This window comes from Pseudophryne corroboree, chromosome 8 (genome assembly GCF_028390025.1).
Source record: "Pseudophryne corroboree isolate aPseCor3 chromosome 8, aPseCor3.hap2, whole genome shotgun sequence".
In the NCBI taxonomy this organism is placed as follows: Eukaryota; Metazoa; Chordata; class Amphibia; order Anura; family Myobatrachidae; genus Pseudophryne; species Pseudophryne corroboree.
In genome coordinates, this window is record NC_086451.1 from 380,642,579 (window position 1) to 380,668,078 (window position 25,500).

Sequence of the window (25,500 nt, forward strand, 5' to 3'; positions counted from 1 at the left end):
AGTTGGTTGCATTAAGTGGTCAGTGCATACTGTACTTGTCTACTCTCCCGAGACATCCAAGAGACTCTAGAATTTACTGAAGGAGGTAGCCAGATAGTAGGTAAGTATGATCCAGAGCATGTGTGCGGAAATAATGCACATAAAAAAGTGTTTACCAGGCATTTGTTGAGTTCTGCACATCTTAGGAGGCTTCCAAGGTTCTAGGGCAGAGATCTATGAAAGCTTCGAGAGAAAGTGGAGAGAGATAAAGTACCAACCAATCAGTTTCTACCACCATTGAAAAATGAGAGTTATGAGCTGATTGGTTGGTACTTTATCTCTCTCTACTTTCTCTGGAAACTTTCATACATCTCCACCTAAGTCACCCTCAGTCCCTCTTCCATCCCCTGAAAACACCTTGGGCAACATGTAATAGCCTGCGATGTGCTGACTGTACGACATTTTCTGTGAGTATGCCCGTACTTTTAATGCAGCAGTCATTTACAAGGCAAAACCAACCTGGTTTTGCCTTCTAAATGATTGTCGCTTTAAAAATACGGGTACACTTGCACAAAATCCTGAACAGCCTGCACATCACCGCATACTTGCCTACTCTCCTGGAATGGCCGGGAGGCTCCCGAAAATCATGTGACCCTCCCGGCCCCCCCGGAAGAGCAGGCAAGTCTCCCGATTTCAGTGGTCCCCCCTGCCCGGCCGCCCACTTAGCGAGTAAAGTGGGCGGTCCGGGCAGGCGATGACGCGATTTTTGTTGAATTGCTACATCATAGCCACGCCCCCTGCTGTATAATGCTGGTAATAGCGGCATTACACAGCGGGGGTGTGGCTTACATGACATGATTCCCGCAGCCCCGTCCCGCCTCTGCCACGCCCCCATTCTACCTCTGGCCCGCCGCCCTCTGCACGCACGTCACTGCCCGCCTCCCTGCTGAGCCGACCTGGCTGCTCTCTCCCGGAGAGAGCAGCCTTAAAGTTGGCAAGTATGCATCACAGGCTATTACATATTTCCCCTATTTGCGGTGAGGTTTGCCTGAATTCCAGTCACCATTATGCAATGGGACATATAGCACAACCGCCACTGTCCCACCCAGTAGCGGATCTTGCCACGGGCAAGCAGGACTTTTGCCCGGGGTGCCGCCTTCCGGAGGGCGCCGCACCAGGGCAAGATCCGCTGCTGCTGTGTGCCCCCCGCTGCCCCCCTGCTGCCGCTGGCCGCTGCCCCCCCGCTGCCGCTGGGAAGGGAAACTAGACGCGTACGCATCTAGTTTCCATTTGTGGAGAGGTCCTTTACTGTGCGGTGCGCGATGACGTCATCGCGCCCCGCACAGCAAAGGTTCTCTCCACGAAGGGAACTAGACGCTACGCGTCTAGTTTCCCTTCGTGGAGAGGACCTTTGCTGTGCGGTGCGCGATGACGTCATCGCGCACCGCACATCATTTCAGTCTGTACAGGGGGCGTAAATGACCACACCCCCTGTACGAAGCCACGCCCCCTAATGCCACCCGGGTCGCCAGAAGCCCCGGAACCGGCCCTGGTCCCACCTACACTGGGACCATTGGGAGGAGGGGCCACTGCTGAGGAATGGGTAGATTATCTGATTTTCAGCCTATGCCAGTTCACACCACATTGGTGCAGATTGTCTTATTTTCCTCTCCCAATTCTGTGTACAGTTCAGTGCTTTTAAAATAACTCTGCTTCTACTGTGCAGGAGTTTTTTTTATATATTTTCTTAGAACTGACCTCGTTTCTCCTTGACAGTTTACTGTAGGCTGGTGCAGACTCCATGTATGGGCTGGAATGTCCCTTAGGTAACCTTGAGAAAAGGTCAATCCCTCCACAAGGGCAATGTAATAGCTAGGAAAGTCTTGTGGCTGCTGAGTTTATTGTGAATCCACTTCCCGGCTCTGAGATCATCATAGAATTAATGAATCAGCAAAGATTAAAGTGACATGTCCTGCTGATATATGATCCCTCTAACTAAGGATGTAATCTACAGTAAATCAGCGCAGTATGTAATTCACACCTCTGGGAACCTTTAATTAACCAGCGAGATAGGGCAGACTGTGATGTAGCGGAAGGATTTTCACAGGTACCTTTAGGGATAGTTTACGTACAAGCGCCCAGGAATGAAGAAAATCCTTTTAAATGCCACTCCTGTGTGCCGTTGTCATAAAGACAGCTGCACATGTCACCACTGTACAATTTCTGTCACTACCCATGTGCAACATGTTATAGCTGAAGACTTTGGGGGAGATATATCAAAATTTTTAAAGAAATAAAGTGAGTAACCATAGAAACCAGCTTCTGTCATGCTATACAGTATATAGAATGTGCTAGATAAATGATAGCTAGAAGCTGATTGGTTTCTTGAGGTTTTGATACATCTCCCCATTTATCACTAAGTTGTTCTCAAATAGCTCTTATTATCTATGGGCTATCGTTCCAGTGGAGATATAAATTACCAACTAATCAGCTTCTAACTGTCATGTTACAGGTTGTGTTTGAAAAATGACAGGAGCTGGTTGGTCGATACTTTATCTCTCTCCACTTTATCTCTCGCCAAGGTTTAATACATCTCCTCCAAAGGGGTCTATTCATAAAGCAGTGGAAAAAAATGAAGGGGTGAGCCAGTGGAGAAGTTGCCCATGACAACCAACCAGCTTTGAAGTAACATTTATCAAGTGCATTCTCTAAAATTCTAAGTAGCAGCTGATTGGTTTCCATGGGCAACTTCTACACTGGCTCACCTCTCCACTCTTTTCACTGCTTCTTGAATAGACCCTTACATATGTTTTAAGCTATTCTTGTCTTAAGAGATGACTTTGGGGCTGATTCAGATCTGATCGTAGATGTGCTAAATTTAGCACATCAATGACCAGTTTCTCTGACATGCGGGGGGGACGCCCAGCACAGGGCTAGTCCGCCCTGCATGTCAGGCCCTACCCCCCGCGCACAGGTGCGAAAGCATCGCATGGCGGAAATGCTTTTGCACCCGCCAAGTAGCTCCCTACCTGCGCATCCTAGCTGTGCTGGCAGGCGGCTACCCACCACGTTCCAGGTCGCAGCGGCTGCATGTGACATCATGCAACCGCCGTGGCCCGCTCCGCAACGCTCCGGACACGCCTGCATTGTCCGGGCCATCCCCCATCAACAGGATCGAAACGCCGTTGGCACGCCCCCTCCCGCCCCATGACCACCCCTGCCTGTCAATCAGACAGAGGCGAACGCAGCCCTGAATTGCTTTCGCATCCTACTGGGCCTCACGGGGCATAGGCAAACGCAGGGGGGGGGGTTCCTGTTGCCTGGAAACCCCCCTCCTCTTGGCAAGTGGATCAAATGGTGACAATAGCAATGGTATATAATACAACTACTAGAGCTGCCGCCACATCATGCAGTGACATGACCAGTGGCAGCCACTTCTTCTACCAAGTTTGCTGTGTGTGTGTGTGTGTGTATCCTCAATCAGTGCACTAGACCAGAGAGTAGCTACCAGGAAGAAGAGGCAGGAGCCTTACAATGATGTGGGAGAATGTGTGCTTAGAAAGTGCCATACTCTGCATCTATAGTGTTAAATATTAATACTGTTTTCCATACAGTATGCGGTGTATAAAAAGACCAATGTTTACATTTATGTCCATGGTCATTACTGGGTTCTTCTACTGCTCCCCCAGACTCCCGCACTTGCTCCAGTATTGTACAGAGTGGGATATTATGGGCTGCATTAGGAAACTCCCCTCTAGAAATCCTGCGTTTGCCACTGCGGGGTGTGCACGCGCAGTGCGCCCACTGCATGGACACACTCCTCAAAGGGCTTCGGACTGCGATCGCTGCCGTTGCAGCGATCGCGTCTGAATTTGGCCCTTAATGCATGAATAACCCCTTAGTTGAGGTAAAGAATGACAGGTTCACCTGTACATACACTGGAATCACTGCATCCCAAGAGAGATTACTGACATCACTCGAAGAGGACAGTTTCTGGAGATTTAACATTTAATCAACAATTCATGAGGACTACTGCAAGTCCCAAAAGCTGTATCCTGCTATCAGAATCTCGCTATTTATCACTATCAGCTGAGAGGCTCGGAAGCAACATGGCATACCTGGATACCTGGCTGTAGAGGACACCATACAAGATGTGAGCGTCTCAGGAGATTGGCTCAGGCCTTATTTTATACTTCCATTTTGGAACACACCATGTGAATGAGAAATCCATCTCCTTTATTCTGTACACTATATTTTACTCAGTATTTCTCATGGGGTACTTCGAGCAATAAAAGAAAACAATTACAGCCGAAGCAAAGAAACGTTGTGAAAGTTCTGAGAGACTGCAAATTTGTTCTGTCACTGTGCATTTTATATGGGAAACATATTAATAAGCGTAGCCAGGAGTTTTACTGCCATGAGACAGTTAGACGCAGCTAAATGTACAACGAGCAAAATGAAAAAAGAAAAAGTTGATATAAAGAAATAGGGACTGCCAGGTTTGGGAACCATGGATAATATGTTATACCTTACAGCAGGAGTACAGTCACTGTCTGTGCTGGGATTTAAACAAAGTGACACCCAAGGAGGGATGCACTGTTGCAGATAGGAAAGATTTAAATGTTCTGATGTCTCAAATAGTTGGAATGAACAGTGCAGGAGGAAGCAGCCACTGGACACAGTAATACATACAGTGCATGTAATATAAAACTAAATAATGAATGTAAGATTTTGATTATGTATATTACACAGGCTAGCTTTACCCCTGGTGAATACAGACCAGTGTGCACTAATAGAACTTCATTATCCAGGATCCTCTGCAGGGATAAACCTGGTATGGTACAAGGGCAGGGGAAGAGGGAGTCGAGCCCCAGTGGAAATTGAGATTCATTGAGTGCACCTCGGGTGTGGTATGGAAGGTAGATAGTAACTAGGTTGACAGTGGTCGACAGTAACTAGGTTGACTGGGTCTCTGGGTCGACAGGGTCTTTACGTCGACATGGTCTTGGTCGACAGGTCAAAAAGTCGACATGAGCTTTTTATGTTTTTTTTTCTCTGACGTCCTAAGTGGATGCTGGGGACTCCGTAAGGACCATGGGGAATAGCGGCTCCGCAGGAGACAGGGCACAAAAGTAAAAGCTTTAGGATCAGGTGGTGTGCACTGGCTCCTCCCCCTATGACCCTCCTCCAAGCCTCAGTTAGGTTTTTGTGCCCGGCCGAGAAGGGTGCAATCTAGGTGGCTCTCCTAAAGAGCTGCTTAGAGTAAAAGTTTTATTAGGTTTTTTATTTTCAGTGAGTCCTGCTGGCAACAGGCTCACTGCAACGAGGGACTTAGGGGAGAAGAAGTGAACTCACCTGCGTGCAGGATGGATTGGCTTCTTAGGCTACTGGACACTAGCTCCAGAGGGACGATCACAGGTACAGCCTGGATGGGTCACCGGAGCCGCGCCGCCGACCCCCTTGCAGATGCTGAAGAGAGAAGAGGTCCAGAAATCGGCGGCTGAAGACTTCCCAGTCTTCTTAAGGTAGCGCACAGCACTGCAGCTGTGCGCCATTGCTCTCAGCACACTTCACACCAACGGTCACTGAGGGTGCAGGGCGCTGGGGGGGGCGCCCTGGGCAGCAATGAAAGTACCTATGCTGGCTAAATATACATCACATATAGCCTCTGGGGCTATATGGATGTATTTAACCCCTGCCAGGTTGTCAGAAAAACGGGAGAAGAAGCCCGCCGAAAAGGGGGCGGGGCCTATTCTCCTCAGCACACAGCGCCATTTTCCCTCACAGAACTGCTGGTGGGAAGGCTCCCAGGCTCTCCCCTGCACTGCACTACAGAAACAGGGTTAAAACAGAGAGGGGGGGCATTTTTGTGGCGATATTATTACATATTAAGATGCTATAAGGGAAAACACTTATATAAGGTTGTCCCTGTAAAATTATAGCGTTTTGGTGTGTGCTGGCAAACTCTCCCTCTGTCTCCCCAAAGGGCTAGTGGGGTCCTGTCCTCTATCAGAGCATTCCCTGTGTGTGTGCTGTGTGTCGGTACGTGTGTGTCGACATGTATGAGGACGATGTTGGTGAGGAGGCGGAGCAATTGCCTGTAATGGTGATGTCACTCTCTAGGGAGTCGACACCGGAATGGATGGCTTATTTAGGGAATTACGTGATAATGTCAACACGCTGCAAGGTTGGTTGACGACATGAGACGGCCGGCAAACCAATTAGTACCTGTCCAGGCGTCTCAAACACACCGTCAGGGGCTTTAAAACGCCCATTACCTCAGTCGGTCGACACAGACACAGACACGGACACTGACTCCAGTGTCGACGGTGAAGAAACAAACGTATTTTCCATTAGGGCCACACGTTACATGTTAAGGGCAATGAAGGAGGTGTTACATATTTCTGATACTACAAGTACCACAAAAAAGGGTATTATGTGGGGTGTGAAAAAACTACCTGTAGTTTTTCCTGAATCAGATAAATTAAATGAAGTGTGTGATGATGCGTGGGTTTCCCCCGATAGAAAATTATTGGCGTTATACCCTTTTCCGCCAGAAGTTAGGGCGCGTTGGGAAACACCCCCTAGGGTGGATAAGGCGCTCACACGCTTATCAAAACAAGTGGCGTTACCGTCTCCAGATACGGCCGCCCTCAAGGAGCCAGCTAATAGGAGGCTGGAAAATATCCTAAAAAGTATATACACACATACTGGTGTTATACTGCGACCAGCGATCGCCTCAGCCTGGATGTGCAGCGCTGGGGTGGCTTGGTCGGATTCCCTGACTGAAAATATTGATACCCTTGACAGGGACAGTATTTTATTGACTATAGAGCATTTAAAGGATGCATTACTATATATGAGAGATGCACAGAGGGATATTTGCACTCTGGCATCAAGAGTAAATGCGATGTCCATGTCTGCCAGAAGATGTTTATGGACACGACAGTGGTCAGGTGATGCAGATTCCAAACGGCACATGGAAGTATTGCCGTATAAAGAAAAAGACACAGTCTTTCAGTCTCAGTCCTTTCGTCCCCATAAGGGCAAGCGGGCAAAAGGCCAGTCATATCTGCCCAGGGGTAGAGGAAAGGGAAGAAGACTGCAGCAGGCAGCCCCTTCCCAGGAACAGAAGCCCTCCACCGCTTCTGCCAAGTCCTCAGCATGACGCTGGGGCCGTACAAGTGGACTCAAAGGCGGTGGGGGGTCGTCTCAAGAGTTTCAGCGCGCAGTGGGCTCACTCGCAAGTGGACCCCTGGATCCTACAAGTAGTATCCCAGGGGTACAGATTGGAGATTCGAGACGTCTCCCCCTCGCAGGTTCCTGAAGTCTGCTTTACCAACGTCTCCCTCCGACAGGGAGGCAGTATTGGAAACAATTCACAAGCTGTATTCCCAGCAGGTGATAATCAAAGTACCCCTCCTACAACAAGGAAAGGGGTATTATTCCACACTATTTGTGGTACTGAAGCCAGACGGCTCGGTGAGATCTATTCTAAATCTGAAATCTTTGAACACTTACATACAAAGGTTCAAATCAAGATGGAGTCACTCAGAGCAGTGATAGCGAACCAGGAAGAAGGGGACTATATGGTGTCCCTGGACATCAAGGATGCTTACCTCCATGTCCAAAATTGCCCTTCTCACCAAGGGTACCTCAGGTTCGTGGTACAGAACTGTCACTATCAGTTTCAGACGCTGCCGTTTGGATTGTCCACGGCACCCCGGGTCTTTACCAAGGTAATGGCCGAAATGATGATTCTTCTTCAAAGAAAAGGCGTCTTAATTATCCCTTACTTGGACGATCTCCTGATAAGGGCAAGGTCCAGAGAACAGTTGGAGGTCGGAGTAGCACTATCTCAAGTAGTTCTACGACAGCACGGATGGATTCTAAATATTCCAAAATTGCAGCTGATTCCGACGACACGTCTGCTGTTCCTAGGGATGATTCTGGACACAGTCCAGAAAAAGGTGTTTCTCCCGGAGGAGAAAGCCAGGGAGTTATCCGAGCTAGTTAGGAACCTCCTAGAACCAGGCCAAGTGTCAGTGCATCAATGCACAAGAGTCCTGGGAAAAATGGTGGCTTCTTACGAAGCGATTCCATTCGGCAGATTTCACGCAAGAATTTTTCAGTGGGATCTGCTGGACGAATGGTCCGGATCGCATCTTCAGATGCATCAGCGGATAATCCTGTCTCCAAGGACAAGGGTGTCTCTTCTGTGGTGGCTGCAGAGTGCTCATCTACTAGAGGGCAGCAGTTTCGGCATTCAGGACTGGGTCCTGGTGACCACGGATGCCAGCCTGAGAGGCTGGGGAGCAGTCACACAGGGAAGAAATTTCCAAGGAGTGTGGTCAAGTCTGGAGACTTCTCTCCACATAAATATACTGGAGCTAAGGGCAAGTTACAATGCTCTGAGCCTAGGAAGACCTCTGCTTCAAAGTCAACTGGTGCTGATCCAGTCGGACAACATCACGGCAGTCGCCCACGTAAACAGACAGGGCGGCACAAGAAGCAGGAGGGCAATGGCAGCAAGGATTCTTCGCTGGGCGAAAAATCATGTGATAACACTGTCAGCGGTGTTCATTCCGGGAGTGGACAACTGGGAAGCAGACTTCCTCAGCAGGCACGACCTCCACCCGGGAGAGTGGGTCTTCATCTGGAAGTCTTCCACATGATTGTGAACCGTTGGGAAAGACCAAAGGTGGACATGATGGCGTCCCGTCTGAACAAAAAACTGGACAGGTATTGCGCCAGGTCAAGAGACCCTCAGGCAATAGCTGGGACGCTCTGGTAACACCGTGGGTGTACCAGTCGGTGTATGTGTTCCCTCCTCTGCCTCTCATACCCAAGGTACTGAGAATTATAAGACGGAGAGGAGTAAGTAACTATACTCGTGGCTCCGGATTGGCCAAGAAGGACTTGGTACCCGGAACTTCAAGAGATACTAAGAAGGGACTTGCTTCAGCAAGGATCATGTCTGTTCCATCTCACATGGAAAGTGACCATGCTGTTGGCCCTGGCCTCGGCCAGGCGAGTGTCAGAATTGGCGGCTTTGTCTCACAAAAGCCCATATCTGATTGTCCATTCGGACAGGGCAGAGCTGCGGACTCGTCCCCAGTTTCTCCCTAAGGTGGTGTCAGCGTTTCACCTGAACCAGCTTATTGTGGTACCTGCGGCTACTAGGGACTTGGAGGACTCCAAGTTGCTAGATGTTGTCAGGGCCCTGAAAATATATGTTTCCAGGACGGCTGGAGTCAGGAAAACTGACTTGCTGTTATCCTGTATGCACCCAACAAACGGGGTGCTCTTGCTTCTAAGCAGACAATTGCTAGTTGGATGTGTAGTACAATTCAGCTTGCACATTCTGTGGCAGGCCTGCCACAGCCAAAATATGTAAATGCCCATTCCACAAGGAAGGTGGGCTCATCTTGGGCGGCTGCCCGAGGGGTCTCGGCTTTACAACTTTGCCGAGCTGCTACTTGGTCAGGGGCAAACACGTTTGCAAAATTCTACAAATTTGATACCCTGGCTGAGGAGGACCTGGAGTTCTCACATTCGGTGCTGCAGAGTCATCCGCACTCTCCCGCCCGTTTGGGAGCTTTGGTATAATCCCCATGGTCCTTACGGAGTCCCCAGCATCCACTTAGGACGTCAGAGAAAATAAGAATTTACTTACCGATAATTCTATTTCTCGTAGTCCGTAGTGGATGATGGGCGCCCATCCCAAGTGCGGATTGTCTGCAATACTTGTACATAGTTATTGTTACAAAAATCGGGTTATTATTGTTGTGAGCCATCTTTTCAGAGGCTCCGCTGTTATCATGCTGTTAACTGGGTTCAGATCACAGGTTGTACAGTGTGATTGGTGTGGCTGGTATGAGTCTTACCCGGGATTCAAAATCCTTCCTTATTGTGTACGCTCGTCCGGGCACAGTATCCTAACTGAGGCTTGGAGGAGGGTCATAGGGGGAGGAGCCAGTGCACACCACCTGATCCTAAAGCTTTTACTTTTGTGCCCTGTCTCCTGCGGAGCCGCTATTCCCCATGGTCCTTACGGAGTCCCCAGCATCCACTACGGACTACGAGAAATAGAATTATCGGTAAGTAAATTCTTATTTTTGCTGTCGTTTTCTTCGTAGAATGACCGGGAACCCCAATTAATGCACTGTGTCCCCTCGCATGGCTCGCTTCACTCGCCATGCTTCGGGCAAGGTGGCTCGCTCGGCACAGATTACTGTTCCAATTGTAGTCCACGTGGATCGTTAAGTATGAAAAAGTTCACAAAAAGAAAAAAAATCGTGAAAAACTCATGTCGACCTTTTGACCTGTCGACCTAGAACATGTCGACCTAGAGACCCTGTCGACCTTGTTACTATCGATCAATAGTGGTCGACCTAGATCAGAGGTTCTCAAACTCGGTCCTCGGGTGCACACACAGTGCATGTTTTGCAGGTCTCCTCACAGAATCGCAAGTGAAATAATTAGCTCCACCAGTGGACCTTTTAAAATGTGTCAGTGAGTAATTACTACACCTGTGCACCTGCTGGGTTACCTGCAAAACATGCACTGTGTGTGCCCCAGAGGACCGAGTTTGAGAACCTCTGACCTAGATAGTGTCGACCTAGTTGCTGTCGACCTAGAGACTGGATCCCATTAATACTATGGGACAGATGTATTAATCTGGAGAAGGCATAAGGAAGTGATAAACTAGTGATAAGTGCAAGGTGATAAATGCACCAGCCAATCAGCTTCTAACTTAATTTACATATTGGAGCTGATTGGCTGGTGCGGTTATCACCTTGCACTTAACACTGGTTTATCACTTCCTTATGCCTTCTCCAGGTTAATACATCTGCCCCTATATTATTTTTATTATTACCAGGGCCGGCTCCAGGCATGTTCGACTAGAGCGGCCGCGCGGGGCGCCACCCTTAATGGGCGCCGCATGCTGTGGCCGCCATATTCCTGCCTGGAGCCAGCCTTCATTCAGTGTCCCGGCCGCTTGTGTACGCGCTATGCAGCGCGCTGTGCGTCGCCGGCGTCTGACGCGCATACAGAAGTGTTCATCCGTCCGCCCACCCGCCCGCGCACACCCGCCCGCGCCCACAGCAGTACTCCCCCTCCCGGCTCCCAGCACCGCAGTGACATGTAAGTGAATATCTGGCACTGTGGGGTCATAGCTGCACTGTAAGGGCGTTTATGTTTCTGGCACTGTGGGGGCATTTTTGTTTCTGGCACTGTGGGGGCATATCTGCACTGTGGGGGCATTTATGTTTCTGGCACTGGGGGCATTTATGTATCTGGCACTGTGGGGGCATATCTGCATTGTGGGGGCATTTATGTTTTGTGGCACGGGGGGCATTTATGTATCTGGCACTGTGGGGGCATATCTGCACTGTGGGGGCATTTATGTTTCTGGCACTGGGGGCATTTATGTATCTGGCACTGTGGGGGCATATCTGCATTGTGGGGGCTTTTATGTTTTGTGGCACGGGGGGCATTTATGTATCTGGCACTGTGGGGGCATATCTGCACTGTGGGGGCATTTATGTTTTGTGGCACTGGGGTCATTGATGTATCTGGCACTGTGGGGGCACTTATGTATCTGGCACTGTGGGGTCACTGATTTATCTGGCACTGTGGGGGCATTTCTGTATCTGGCACTGTGGGGTCATTGATGTATCTGGCACTGTGGGGGCACTTATGTATCTGGCACTGTGGGGTCATTGATGTATCTGTCACTGTGGGGGCACTTATGTATCTGGCACTGTGGGGGCACTTATGTATCTGGCACTGTGGGGTCATTTATGTATCTGGCACTGTGGGGGCACTTATGTATCTGGCATTGTGGGGGCATTTATGTATCTGGCACTGGGGGCATATCTGCACTGTGTGGCCATTTATGTATCTGGCACTGCTGGGGGGCATGTCATGTGTACCTGGCACTGCTGGGGGGTATGTCACGTGTAGCTGGCACTGCTGGGGGGCATGTCACGTGTAGCTGGCACTGCTGGGGGGCATATCATGTAGTGTATCTACTAGGCGTCTGTGGCTAGGCAATGTGTCTAACGTGCTCTGCAAAAGTGAGGAAAAAACACCCTAAGGTGGATTTTCTCCAGGCGCTGATGAGGGAGGTGCACCACAGCAGCTATAACAAAAGGGGTTGGTCAGACCCCCAAAAACATAAGTGGGTGAGAAAGGATTAAAGCGCTAAAATGGTCAAATATGAGAGCAAAAGGTCACATGAAAATGCACATTTATTTGGATAAAAATGAACTTTAAAAATGGTTAAAAAATTGTAACACTGTAGGAAATAGATATAATAGGGGACACAATGAAGTGTCCAATCGTTGTGTCACTCTCAGTCCTGATATAAATGCATAGACAGTTCACACCTGTTCCAATAAAGCAGTCCCTTAATTGATATGCTCAAGGTATCCCGTCAATGTTCCATCAAGTAATATAGTTACCACCAGCGGTTGTCCAAGGTGTTTAAGCGGATAGGCATCCGCAACGGCTTGTCCCTTGTTGAGCTGTGGATGATGGATGATCTTCAAACGGGTCCGCAAAATGAGCCAGTAGTGGGGACCTGGTCCAGGTGGAGAGTCTTCAGGAATGGATAGTTGATGTTAGGCACACACAGCACCAATCGCCAACGCGTTTCGTTGCGATCACGCAACTTTTTCAAGTGTCTAACGTGCTCTGCCTGGCGCAAAGTGTCTAACGTGCTCTGCCTGGCGCAAAGTGTCTAACGTGCTCTGCCTGGCGCAAAGTGTATAGGAGGTTCTACCTGGTGCAATGTGTATTAGCTGCACTACTATGTGGTGTAATGCGAATTGCCACTGTTATGTGGTCATGCACCTTCCCCACGAAGCAACGCCCCTAAATTTTTGCTGCGCGCCTTCGGCGCGAACTGCCCGTGCTTCTACATGTGGGTGAAGGAGCCACAAGCATTACAGTATGTACATCATTTTGCCCTCCTAACTTAAAAATGTGCCTTCCCTGTGATCAGCACCCTGCCCTAAAACGTGAACACTATCATGTGTAGCTGGCACTGCTGGGGGGCATATTGTGTGTAGCTGGCACTGTTGTGGGGCATGTCATGTGTAGCTGGCACTGCTGCGGGGCATGTCATGTGTAGCTGGCACTGCTGCGGGGCATGTCATGTGTAGCTGGCACTGCTGCGGGGCATGTCATGTGTAGCTGGCACTGCTGGGGGTATATCATGTCTATCTGGCACTGCACATTATGTGTATCTGGCACTACACTGGAGACATTGTGTGTAAGGAACACTACTGTGGCTGTTCTGTGTAAAGCTGCTAATTGTGTGCATAGAGGGGGTGTGAACATATATTTATTTATAGTTTGATAATATGAAGTTACGAGGCCACGCCCACTTTCCCAGGAGGCCACGCCCACTTTTCACGAAAGTAGGGGTTGGGGGGCGCTTTTACATTTTCTCGCTCAGGGTGCTAGTAGGCCTGGAGCAGGCCCTGATTATTACCATTTATTTATATAGCGCACACATTTTCCGAGCGCTTTACAGAGAATAGTAGTACATGCTGTATCAGTCATGTTTTTTTACTGGGTATACTTATAGGTGTTATTCCTTTTATCACACATTCCCCTGGAGTAATTCCAGATATGCTGGAACGCCTGATGACATGGGAGTGGTATAGGGGATCCTCTGGGTCTTCAGCCATTGTTGTATTCTTTTATGCTTTGCCCTCTCAGCTGTTCGGTGTAGGTCATGGTTTCTGACTCCTATTATAGTGTAATTCCTCTTTTGTTATCTTCAACTTGTGTTTCCAAGATTGACACATTACAGTATATTTCTTCAGTTTGTATTTCATTTTCACATGTAAGTGGCTTATAACGATATTGCTACACTTAATTTGCTTTGTTATTGTATCTGCTTATAGCTTGTTCTTTGTTTTGTTCTTTTTTTGTTTTGTTTTCAGTTTTTTTTATTTGCCTTGTTTAATCAGCATAATACACCTGATTTAAAAATCAGTCTGCAATGCATAAGCAATTACATTGCATGGACATACTGTGTCATTTATCGTAATAAAGTCGCAGGGAGCATTTACTGTATAATGAAAATCGAACAAGGCGACTATTTTTTCTACACACACAATAATAAATCAGCAGCGTACTAGGAAGCATTCTGCATGACTGTGAAATGATCACACATTGCACTGTAATCCCCCAAATATATTACAGCATCATGAAAATATTTGCATTATTGTGAAAGAATTAGATTAATAATGAGATCACAACTTACACCAACGGTCAGGTACTAGCAACTGACTGACGCATGTGCAGACCCTCCAACATGACCCGCCCCACTAGGTACAAAATGCTCTGTTTCTGGACTTCCCTTTTAATTTATTATTGCCATCACCTGTGAAGAAACAGTTTTCTTATCATTTTACTAGTTCAACACAGGTGATGGAAATCATAAATTAAGAAGGAAGTCCAGAAACAGAGCATTTTGTACCTAGTGGGGCGGGTCATGATGGAGGGTCTGCATGTGTGTCTGGCAGGTACATTGCATGAAAGGCATTGTATGGGAACACGCCCCTATTGCATTTTGGGCATGTCTACACTCCTTGATTTTGAGGGGAAAGTTCTTAAAGAGACTGCCAGATGGATGTGTAAATGTGATCATACAATGTACTGCTGAAACCCTTTACTTAATGTGCAATGTGCTACAGCCCCATCTGGGGAGCCTAAAGAGCTGCATGCAATTATCTTTAGAGTATTCCTCGCATTCCCCTGAAGCCAAAGAGCTTAATTCAGAGATTAGCACCTGCTGGCAGAGTGTCAGGTGTGATAATATGCAAATGAAACTTTCCGTCTTCCCCTGGTGTACTAGCGCGCACTGGAGACACAAACCCCTAGACATCCATTTATGATTCCCTGTGCTCTGTAACACTACTGGTGTTTCTATACAGTCCACCATCGTGACCAACATCGGCACTTGCAGCAGCCTATGACAGGCGCAGTGTCTCTGTCTAAACCTGCCCTCTGTGGAAGGGCCATGTGCCTGAGAGCTCATCCCGAAGCTTAGAGATGTGCGCCAAGCACTTTTTGGGTTTTGGTTTTGGATCTGGATCTCCGTTCGTGTTTTGGATCTGTATTGGTTTTGCCAAAACCACCCTTTTGGGTTTTGGTTTTGGATCTGGATTTTAAAACCCCCCACATAAAAACAGCTAAAATCACAGAATTTTGAGGTATTTTTGGCCCTACTATTTTCCTCAATAACATTCATTTCCACTCATTTCCAGTCTATTCTGAACACCTCACACCTCACAATATTGTTTTTAGGCCAAAAGGTTTCACCGAGGTGGCTGTATGACTATGCTAAGTGACACGAGTGGATGGCACAAACACCTGGCCCATCTAGGAGTGGCACTGCAGTGGCAGACAGGATGTCAGTTTTAAAAACTAGGCCCCAAAGAGCACATAGGGGGTAATTCCAAGTTGATCGCAGCAGGATTTTTGTTAGCAGTTGGGCAAAACCATGTGCACTGCAGGGGAGGCAGATATAACATGTGCAGAAAGAGTTAGATTTGGGAGGGTTATTTTGTTTCTGTGCAGGGTAAATACTGTCTGCTTTATTTTTACACTACAAATTAGATTGCAGACTGAACACACCCCACCCAAATCTAACTCTCTCTGCACATGTTAAATCTGCCTCCCCTGCAGTACACATGGTTTTGCCCAACTGCTAACAAAAATCCTGCTGCGATCAACTCAGAATTACCCCCATAATGCAAAGAAAAAAAGAGGTGCAATGAGGTAGCTGGATGACTAAGCTAGGTGTATTGCTGAATACACACACACACACACACACACACACACACACACACACACACACACACACACGGCTCTTTTTGTCCCTGATGATGGTGGAGATGCTGTCTGTCCAGTGGCTGCATACTTTTACTGAAAGAGAGAGAGAGAGAGTTATATGGAGTGGAGAGTGCATTTGAGCAAAATATGGTAATTGTATTGCTGGCCGTGTCTGTATTTGAATTAGTTTGTAATAACTGCTTACTGTATAAACTGTAACCATGTAACTACAGATGTGTCCACTTACATCTTTGCTTTTTTACAAATTTGGCACAACATGCAAAACACGGCTAAGTTGTTTTTCACAAGTAGCGAGTGGATGAATTTTAAAATTTGAGTTTGCCATAATAGAATATGTAAAAAGTAACATATTAAAGAAGCAAACTAAGAAAAATGACAAAGCATGGCTAAATCTCTGAGTCTATGGCATGCAAAACTGTGCCATACATGGCGGGATATAGCAAAGATGTATGTGGACACATCTGTATATATATACTGTACATTGTGATATACTGAATACATATCCTTTTAATAACAAATATATACATCAATGAGCTTTGGAACTCAGATAATGTGTGGGTGTATTGTTTTCTCTTATGGGATGTAGTGTTTTTGCGATGTATAGTGCACATTCATAGCACATGGTAATAACATGCGCAGGCATCCACAGTGTATATTAGAGCTGGCATTTTAAATATTTGTTAGAAAGAAATTTGACTTCAACAGATGGACCGGGTGTCGCTTGCAAATAAACGTATGTATAATTGATTGTAGCCTGTTTATCTTATTGTGAATTGTATTACTATTGTAACCCCCTGCTAGTAAATAACTGTTGGTGGGTCGGACCCCAACATATTTAAATACAATTGGTGTCATGTCCCTTTTCTGCTAAGGTTTAAGGTGTATTTCAGCCACACGTGTAGCTGCATTGTGCTTACAGCGTGTCGGTGTGGGTGTACGCAAAGTGTGTATTTTGTACGTCCATTGCGGCGTGTGTACGCAAGGTGCATACACGGTACGGGCCTGTGTACGCTAGTTGGGTAAAAAGTACGTAGGTTAAGGATTACATCCAGCAGCCGCAGCGGCTATGGTTTTAGTGTAAAAGGTATAGCTTATATTTCCTGTAAGTTAATCAACATTAACAAGTGGGCGGCACAAACACCTGGCTCATCTAGGAGTGGCACTGCAGTGGCAGACAGGATGGCAGTTTTAAAGACTAGGCCCCAAAGAGCACATAATGCAAAGAAAAAAAAGAGGTGCAAGAAGGAATTGTCCTTGGGCCTTCCCAGCCAACCTTATGTTGATTAAATAGGACATGCTCAGTTTAATAAACCCATCATTTCAGTGACAGGTGGCCCCCCTGGAAATAACCTGCCAAGTTCTCCGAATCATAGCTAGCTACAAACATACCACCTCCATATTTGATGACTTTTCACATTATGAGAAGAGGCAAGAGGAAGAGGACAGTGTCAAGAAGGTGAATAAAAATTAGAGAGGCACACACAATCAGGAACAACACACAGGCTTTCACCTGCACTCCTATATTGGTGTGGAATGGAAAGGACTTTAACCAAGCAAATATATAATTACCACATTACTGGACAAACTGAAAAACTAGGGGCCAAAGGTTCCAAATGTATACCCCTTCTCCATTTTCAGGGATTAAGATAATCTCGGATTTAATGCTGGGATGCAAATATTGATATTTTCCCCTCCATGGAGTCTGGAGACTTATTTGGTGAAAATCTCGTGGGTTTCTTTTTTTCCATTTTTTTATTACATGTTTAATTACATATTTTGTGGCAGATGCCTTATTTTTGTTTTTCACAGCTCCCAGTTACATGCATGTGAGCATACCTGTGTGTCTTTTTTATTTTATTTATATATTATTTTTAAATAAAGCAGCCCCTAAGATGTTTTAGCAGCCCCCACAGCAGCCCCGGATCAGGCAAGTAGTTCGGGTGGGTTCGGTATAGTACTAAGCAGGACTGTGGAGTGAATTTTTTATTATTCAGCCACTGCCCTAGTGGAGCTTACCACTTTAGTCGAAACTCATTTCATACTATAAGTATGACTGTGGGAGGAAGCAATGCTAACCTCTGTGCCAGCAGCATGCCTCAGCCTGGCAAGCCAGACATCTTCCTGGCTGTAAGCCACCATGAGACTCGATACTGGGCCCTTATTCAGTAAGTGTGCCTCACAGGAGCTCCTGGCCCATCTAGTGCTGCAGTGCAAAGGAAAGCTGATGTAATGCAAGATCACTGAAACTCTGTTCTTCTAACACCGCGAGGACTTAGGATAACCCTACGCAGCCCTTACATTGTACATTTATTAAGGAGAAAACATTTACAAAACAAAGGAAAAGAACCCTGTACAACAAATGCGCATCTTGTAAATAATCCCAAAATGTGGAACATTAATAATAAATCAAAATTAAGGTTGACTAATTGGAGGCATTCATTTGAGTCCCTAACATGAAATAATTGAGAAGAAACTCTCTCTAATGCTGGGTACACAGTGCATGCTAGAAGATATATCTACTACAGATGAGCGGGATCAGACAGGGCACCCCTAGAATTATATGGTAGATATATAGACATAGGTGTGTTTGGAAAATCTAGTTTTCTCCGGCAGTTGCCAGAGAAAATGAAGTAGGAGATGGTGCCATGTCACGTTCCGCTGGATTATGATTCTGTCTCTTCTGAGTCTGACTGACTTTGGCCACATATGTGGTCTCTACCCACTTTATTAAAAATTACTTTAGGGGGTCATTCAGACCTGTTCGCACGCTAGATTTTTTTGCTGCGCTGCGATCAGGTTAGAACTGCGCATGCGTATGTACCGCAATGCACAGCTGTGTCGTATGGGTGCAAAGCGGATTGTTGCTGTGTGATGGGTTTTACAAAGAATCCATTCGCACAGCCAATCGCAATAAGATTGACAGGATGAGGGCATTTGTGTGTGTCAATTGACCGTTTTCTGGGAGTGTTTGGAAAAATGAAGGCGTGTCCAAGCGTTTGCAGGGCGGGTGTCTGACGACAATTCCGGGACCTGACAGGCTGAAGAGATTGCAGCGGCTGAGTATGTTCTGAGCAACTCAGAAACTGCAGAAAACTTTTTTGTAGTGCTCGGCTACACATGTGATCGCACACTTGCAAAGCAAAAATACACTCCCCTATATGCGGCTACTATCTGATCGCAGCACTGCAAAAAATAGCTAGCGAGCGATCAGGTATGAATTAGGCCCTTTGTCAAAATTGCAATTTCCATTTCTATCATTGCTGCTATATGTTTTCATAAATTTGGTTGTGATGTTGAAGCTTGTTTCATATTCTGCTCTAGGCTTTAATATAAACCTAGGATCAAGAATAATAGCAGCACCCATGGAATTATACAGCAGCGCCTCTGGACGTATACATCAGATAGGCAGCACCCCATGACTTATACAGCAGATAGGCACCAGCACCCCTGGACTTAAATGGCAATGGGGATGTACCCCTAGACTCATAGAGCAGCGGGGCAGCACCCCATATAGGGCAGCACTCATGGAATGATGTGGCAGACAAAGAAAAGACATGCAAGATGGAATTGTTCCTGGGCCCTTCCACCCACCCTTATGTTGTATAAACAGGACATGCACACTTTAACAAACCAGTCATTTCAGCGACAGGGTCTGCCACATGACTGTGGCTGGAATGATTGCTTTTTTGGGCCCCCACCAAAAAAGAAGCAATTAATCTTCCTTGCACAAACTGGCTCTAGACAGAGGCAAGATGTCGTCCTCATCCTCATCCTCTCATTCCTCAACCCCTTCAGTGTTTACATCCTCATCCTCACAAAGAAATAATTCCACACCGAAGAGGTGGATTTATTGGTATTTTAGCCAGGCATGACATGGGCTTTTTCATCCCATGGCCAACAACTGTCTCCACTGGTGCCTTATTCAAACAAACCACATCACCATCAGAAACCTCATCGTCAACTTCCTCCTCAGCGCCAGGTACACCAATATCCTCCTCATCCTGGTATACTTCTACAGTGACATCCTCAATCTCAATATCAGCAACTGGACTGGCGGTGCTTCTTCCAGCACTTGCAGGGGGCGTGCAAATGGTGGTAGGAGCCACCTCTTCCCATAAAGTCCTGGGAAGGTCAGGCCTAGACATCGCAACTACGGACACACTTGGACTCTCCTTGGGGATTTGTGATCTCTCTGAACGCACAGTTATTTTTTCCTGTGCTTTAACAAGCTTTATTTTTTCATTTTTCGAGAGGGAGGAGGGCTTCCATCTTCATGAGAAGTTGAACCACCAGTCATGAACATAGTCTAAGGCCTTAGCCTTTCCTTGCCACCTCGTGTTGTGAATGGCATATTGCCAATTTTACGTTTCTCATCAGATAATTTATTTTTATTTTTGGTCATTAACTTTGCTTCTTGGATTTTACATACCCTCTGTGACATTGGGCATCGGCCTTAGCAGACGACGTTGATGGAATTGCATCATTAATGTAAGGACTGGTGGCAGCAGCAGCTTCAGCATTAGTACTAGGAACTGGAAGTGATTCCTGATCTTTCACTATTTTTCCCTCCAAATTTTTGTTCTCCATTTCACAGGACAGCACCCCTTTAATATTACAGCACACATAACAGTGCCCCTTTATTTTCACAGCACCCATATATATTTTTACAGCATAGAAGACAGGGCCAGTGTACATTTATTTTCACAGCTCCCCTGTATTTTTACAGCATACAGGACAGGGTCAGTGTACATTTATTTTCACAGCACCCCTGTTTTTTTACAGCATACAAGCCAGGGCCAGTGTACCTTTATTTTAACAACAGCACCCCTGTATTTTTACAACATACAGGACTGGGCCAGTGTACATTTATTTTCACAGCACCACTGTATTTGTACAGCATACAAGCCTGGGACCATGTACCTTTATTTTAACAATAGCACCCCTGTATTTTTACAGCATACAGGACAGGGCCAGTGTACCTTTATTTTCACAGCACCGCTGTATTTTTACAGCATACAGGACAGGGCCAGTTTACATATATTTTCACAGCACCCCTGTATTTTTACAGCATACAAGACAGGGCCAATGTACATTTATTTTTACAGCACCCCTGTATTTTTACAGCATACTAGATAGGGCCAGTGTACATTTATTTTCACAGCACCCCTGTTTTTTACAGCATACAAGACAGGGCCAGTGTACATTTCTTTTCACAGCACCCCTGTATTTTTACAGCAGACAACACAGGGCCAGTGTACCTTTAAAACACCATTGTATTTTTTTTACAGCATACAGGACAGAACCAGCACCCCTGTAGTTTCACAGCACCCCTGTATTTTTACAGGATATAGGACAGGACCAGTACCCCTGTATTTTAACAACACCCCTGTAATCTAACATCATAGAAGCAACAGCACCCCTGTAATTTTACAGCATATAGGACAGGGCCAGCACCCCTGTATTTTCTCAGCATACAAGACAGGGCCAGTGTACCTTTATTTTCACAGCTCCCCTGTATTTTTACAGCATACAAGACAATGCCATTGTACATTTATTTTCACAGCACCCCTGTAATTTTACAGCATACAAGACAGGGCCAGTGTACCTTTACAACACCCCTGTATTTTTTACCGCATACAGGACAGAACCAGCACCCCTGTATTTTTACAGCATACAGGACAAGGCCAGCACCCCTGTATTTTTACAGCATACAGGACAGGGCCAGTACCCCTGTATTTTAACAAAACCCCTGTAATTTTACATCATGCAAGACAGAGCCAGTGTACCTTTATTGTAACAACAGCACCCCTGTATTTTTATAGCATACAAGACAGGGCCAGTGTACCTTTATTTTCACAAAACCCCTGTAATTTTACAGCATACAAGACAGGGCCAGTTTACCTTTACAATACCCATGTTTTTTTACAGCATACAGGACAGAACCAGCACCCCAATATTTTCACAGCACCCCTGTATTTTTACAGCATACAGGACAGTGCCCTGGTACAGTACAGTGACAGAACAGCAACATCCATGTACAGCTGCAGCATCCCTAACAGCACAGGACACTACAGTGACAGGACAGCACCACTAACAGCACTGGACACCACAGTGACAGGACAGCACCTCTAACAGCACACAGGACAGCACCCCTAGAGAGCACACACTGACCCCACCCAACGCCCCCACCCACAGAGAGACAGAGGTCTGTTTCCCTCACTCTCCAAGTCCGGAGTGAAAATGGCGGTGATGCACGGCTCTTTATATGGAATCCAAATCCCACGAGAATCCGACAGCAGGATGATGAAGTTTTGCCTCGTTCTGGGATCAGTGTCTGGCAGGAAGTCCTGAGCCGGATTCGGTTCCTGGCTTGGATCATGAAGATCGGGAGGTTTGGATCTCGGAGATCCGAACCCACTCATCTCTTATTCCGATACCACTGATACACCCCCGACACTCCCATAATATGCCCCACTCAGTAGAGATTGATTGCATTCTCTTCGGACCACCTCCCAGTCACCACACAAGAACACTCATTGCTTGACTCCACTTTAGATACCAGCGATCCCGTAAGCAATAGCGCCTTTGTGCTAACACTCAAGCATGGGTCATTCCATGCCAGTTCACCCAGGCATGACACCCACCGGCTCGGATTTTCATGATACTTTGTACACTTGATACTACCACAGTTCTACTACACCATGTCAAGTTCTTCAGCTCTAGGCCTCATAGTTTGTGAGATATAGGGGGTCAGAATTTTGAAAAATTGCTGGGAAATGCCACTCCTGATGCTGTTTTTTTCTGAGGTGTATCTGAAAAAAAAAAATCACATCTCAGTGCCTGAACCACATATGACTTTGGACCCTTTGTCAATTGAAATATGGAGATTCTGGAAAGAAATGTTTTACAATCTTGCTTAAATCCGAGAGCTCATTATACATTCCTTTATGTCATACTTATGACCTATAATATACTTCTATACTGTTATACTATGTTAATTTGCTTTTTATGGGGTACAGGCTGATTTCCACATTTTCACTGTAAGAATTTTCACGATTTTTAAATTTGCACCTATTCAATTCCAAAATCGTGAAAACAGGATCTGCGCAAAAATTCTTGCAGTGAAAATGGGAAAATCAGTCTGTACCCCAAAAATGCCAAATTAACATAGGATAACAGTATAGAAGTGTATTAGAGGTCATCTTAAATAGATTTCAAGTATTAAATTGCTTCAAATGGCTGTATTATACATTTTTTTTTAAATGGAAAAAAAATGATTAAGCTATTTTTTTTCAACAATGTAAGTGCTCTCATTAAATTAGGGGTACATAAAAATGCATTATCGCAGCTAATTGAATGCTTCCCTATGTGTAATTGGAAATCTGCACATAAACATAGAAATATACAAATGAAAATACTCCCCTGGCAGGCAAAATTATACCCAATAGTAATTTTTATTTTTAAAATGAGAATTATAATTAAACATTAAAATACTCATACAGGCAATCAAAATCCCATTACTTTTCTTTCATAACCTTTGAAAGTATATTTTAAGGTACAATTTAAACAAAAAAGGGACATGATAACTCATCTGCCTTATGTATCCCATACACTTGTACAATATAGCATACAATCCTTCGATTTCGATCACATCTGTGCGATCAATTGCATGATTGTATGCACATATTGAGCACCCTGTAACGCGATGCGCGGGCACGCCGCTCGAATATCTTGTTGCAAAATAGTAAGTGCTGCACTTAATATGTATTGCATCGCAGTGCGATCGCATGTGTTTTTAAAACACATGAAATATATCGCACTGCGTTGCCACTCGGCGGTGATGTGCCCATCACGTGATTACCATGTGATCTATTGCATGGTAATCACTATGGCAGTTCAGGTGCGATGAAATTGCACCTGAACTGCCGGTGCGATGCCCCGCGATATCGCGTCGCGGGGCATCGCACAAGTGTATGGGCACCATTAGGTTGATAATACTAATTGAACCCACTCAACTGCACCTACACTGGCATTTATATCCACCTCTGAATAAGGGCCAATGTCTCCTTTACACTCCATAAATACTGTTAGATCAGTAGAAGAAGCCAACAATAAAAATAATCAGTTGTATAGCCTTCGTTACCTGCACAGGTGCAGTATGAATGGTGATTTCCTGAGCAGGTATATGCACTGTGCTCTGTGTTTAGCAACATTACAGTGGGCGCTACAAATCTATTAGCCTAGGGCGTCAGAAACCCATAATCAGGCCCTGCCTCCGCCCACCCCCGCCTCGCCCCCCTTCGCACACGGACGCGCTAATTGCAAAGCACTCGCCATGTGTAGAAAGGATTTGTACTGTATACACGCATAGTGTAATATGATGCATTTTGCTTGTAAAAAGCCACAAAGTGAATTTGTATCCAACTCTGCATGAGTCCCTGTATTTGTAAGTTCACATGTTGCTGAACTAATAGGCTATGAGTACAGCTGAGGAAACGTTGCTCAGTTCATTCTGCGGTGTGAAGTGTTTGGGGTAGGACTGGGAACACTTAAAGCCAAATTCCTACAGAGCAATGTGCGAATGAGGTGATTATTTTATGGAACATTTTTGAAAGTTTCACTAATCTCTAAAAAGAATGATGACAAAGCGTATTATGCCTGCGGTGCCAAATGCCAAATCTTGGCTTGCATGCTGTACAGCTTTGGTCTTTTTTTCAAAAGTAGAGTTTGATTTTAAAGGGTAACTGTATCAAAAACGGAAAATGGATATCTGTAGAAGGTGAATACTAATGATCAACCTAATATGACCTGCCCCGCAATGTCTGCTTTCATCAGAGGACTCTATACTCCCTGTAGGGTGGATATACCATGTAACTTTCAGCAAAGGACCACCGGGAGTAAAGATGACAACTGGTAACTTACGTGAGAAAACACCATCAGAAGTGAAAATGGCAACACGTAACCAACATGACAAATATGCCACCAGGAGCAGTGGGGGATTTCACCTATGGGCTGCAGTACAACCCCCCCCCCCCCCCCCACACACACACACCTGTTGTGTCTATGGGGGTAATTATGACCTGATCACTAAGCTGCATATTGGCGCAGCGGGCAATCAGGTATAAACTGCGCATGCGTATGCACCGCAATGCGCAGGCGCGTCACAAAGGTACAAAGCGGATCGCCACTCTGCGATGGGTTTGTGCGAATAATCTATTCGCACAGGCATTTGCAAGGAGATTGACAGGAAGAGGGCGTTTATGGGTGTCAACTGACCATTTTCTGGGAGTGTTTGGAAAAACGCAGGCGTGTCCAAGTGTTTGCAGGGTGGGTGTCTGACATCAAATCCGTCCCCGAACAGGCTGATGTGATCGCAGCAGTTGAGTAAGTCCTGGGCTGCGCAGAATCACTTTGTACACCTCTGATACACATGCGTTCGCACACTTGCACAGCTAAAATACACTCCCACTGTAGGCAGCGACTATCTGATCGCAGCAGTGCAAAAATCGCCTGCTAGCGATCAGGTCTGAATTACTCCCTATGTTCCCTTCGAAATCAGGACCAGGAAGTGACAGCACGGGAGGGCAGAAGTTCTCTTCTTATAGCACCTTAATGCTTTATCCATTCTCCGTTTGTTAGAGG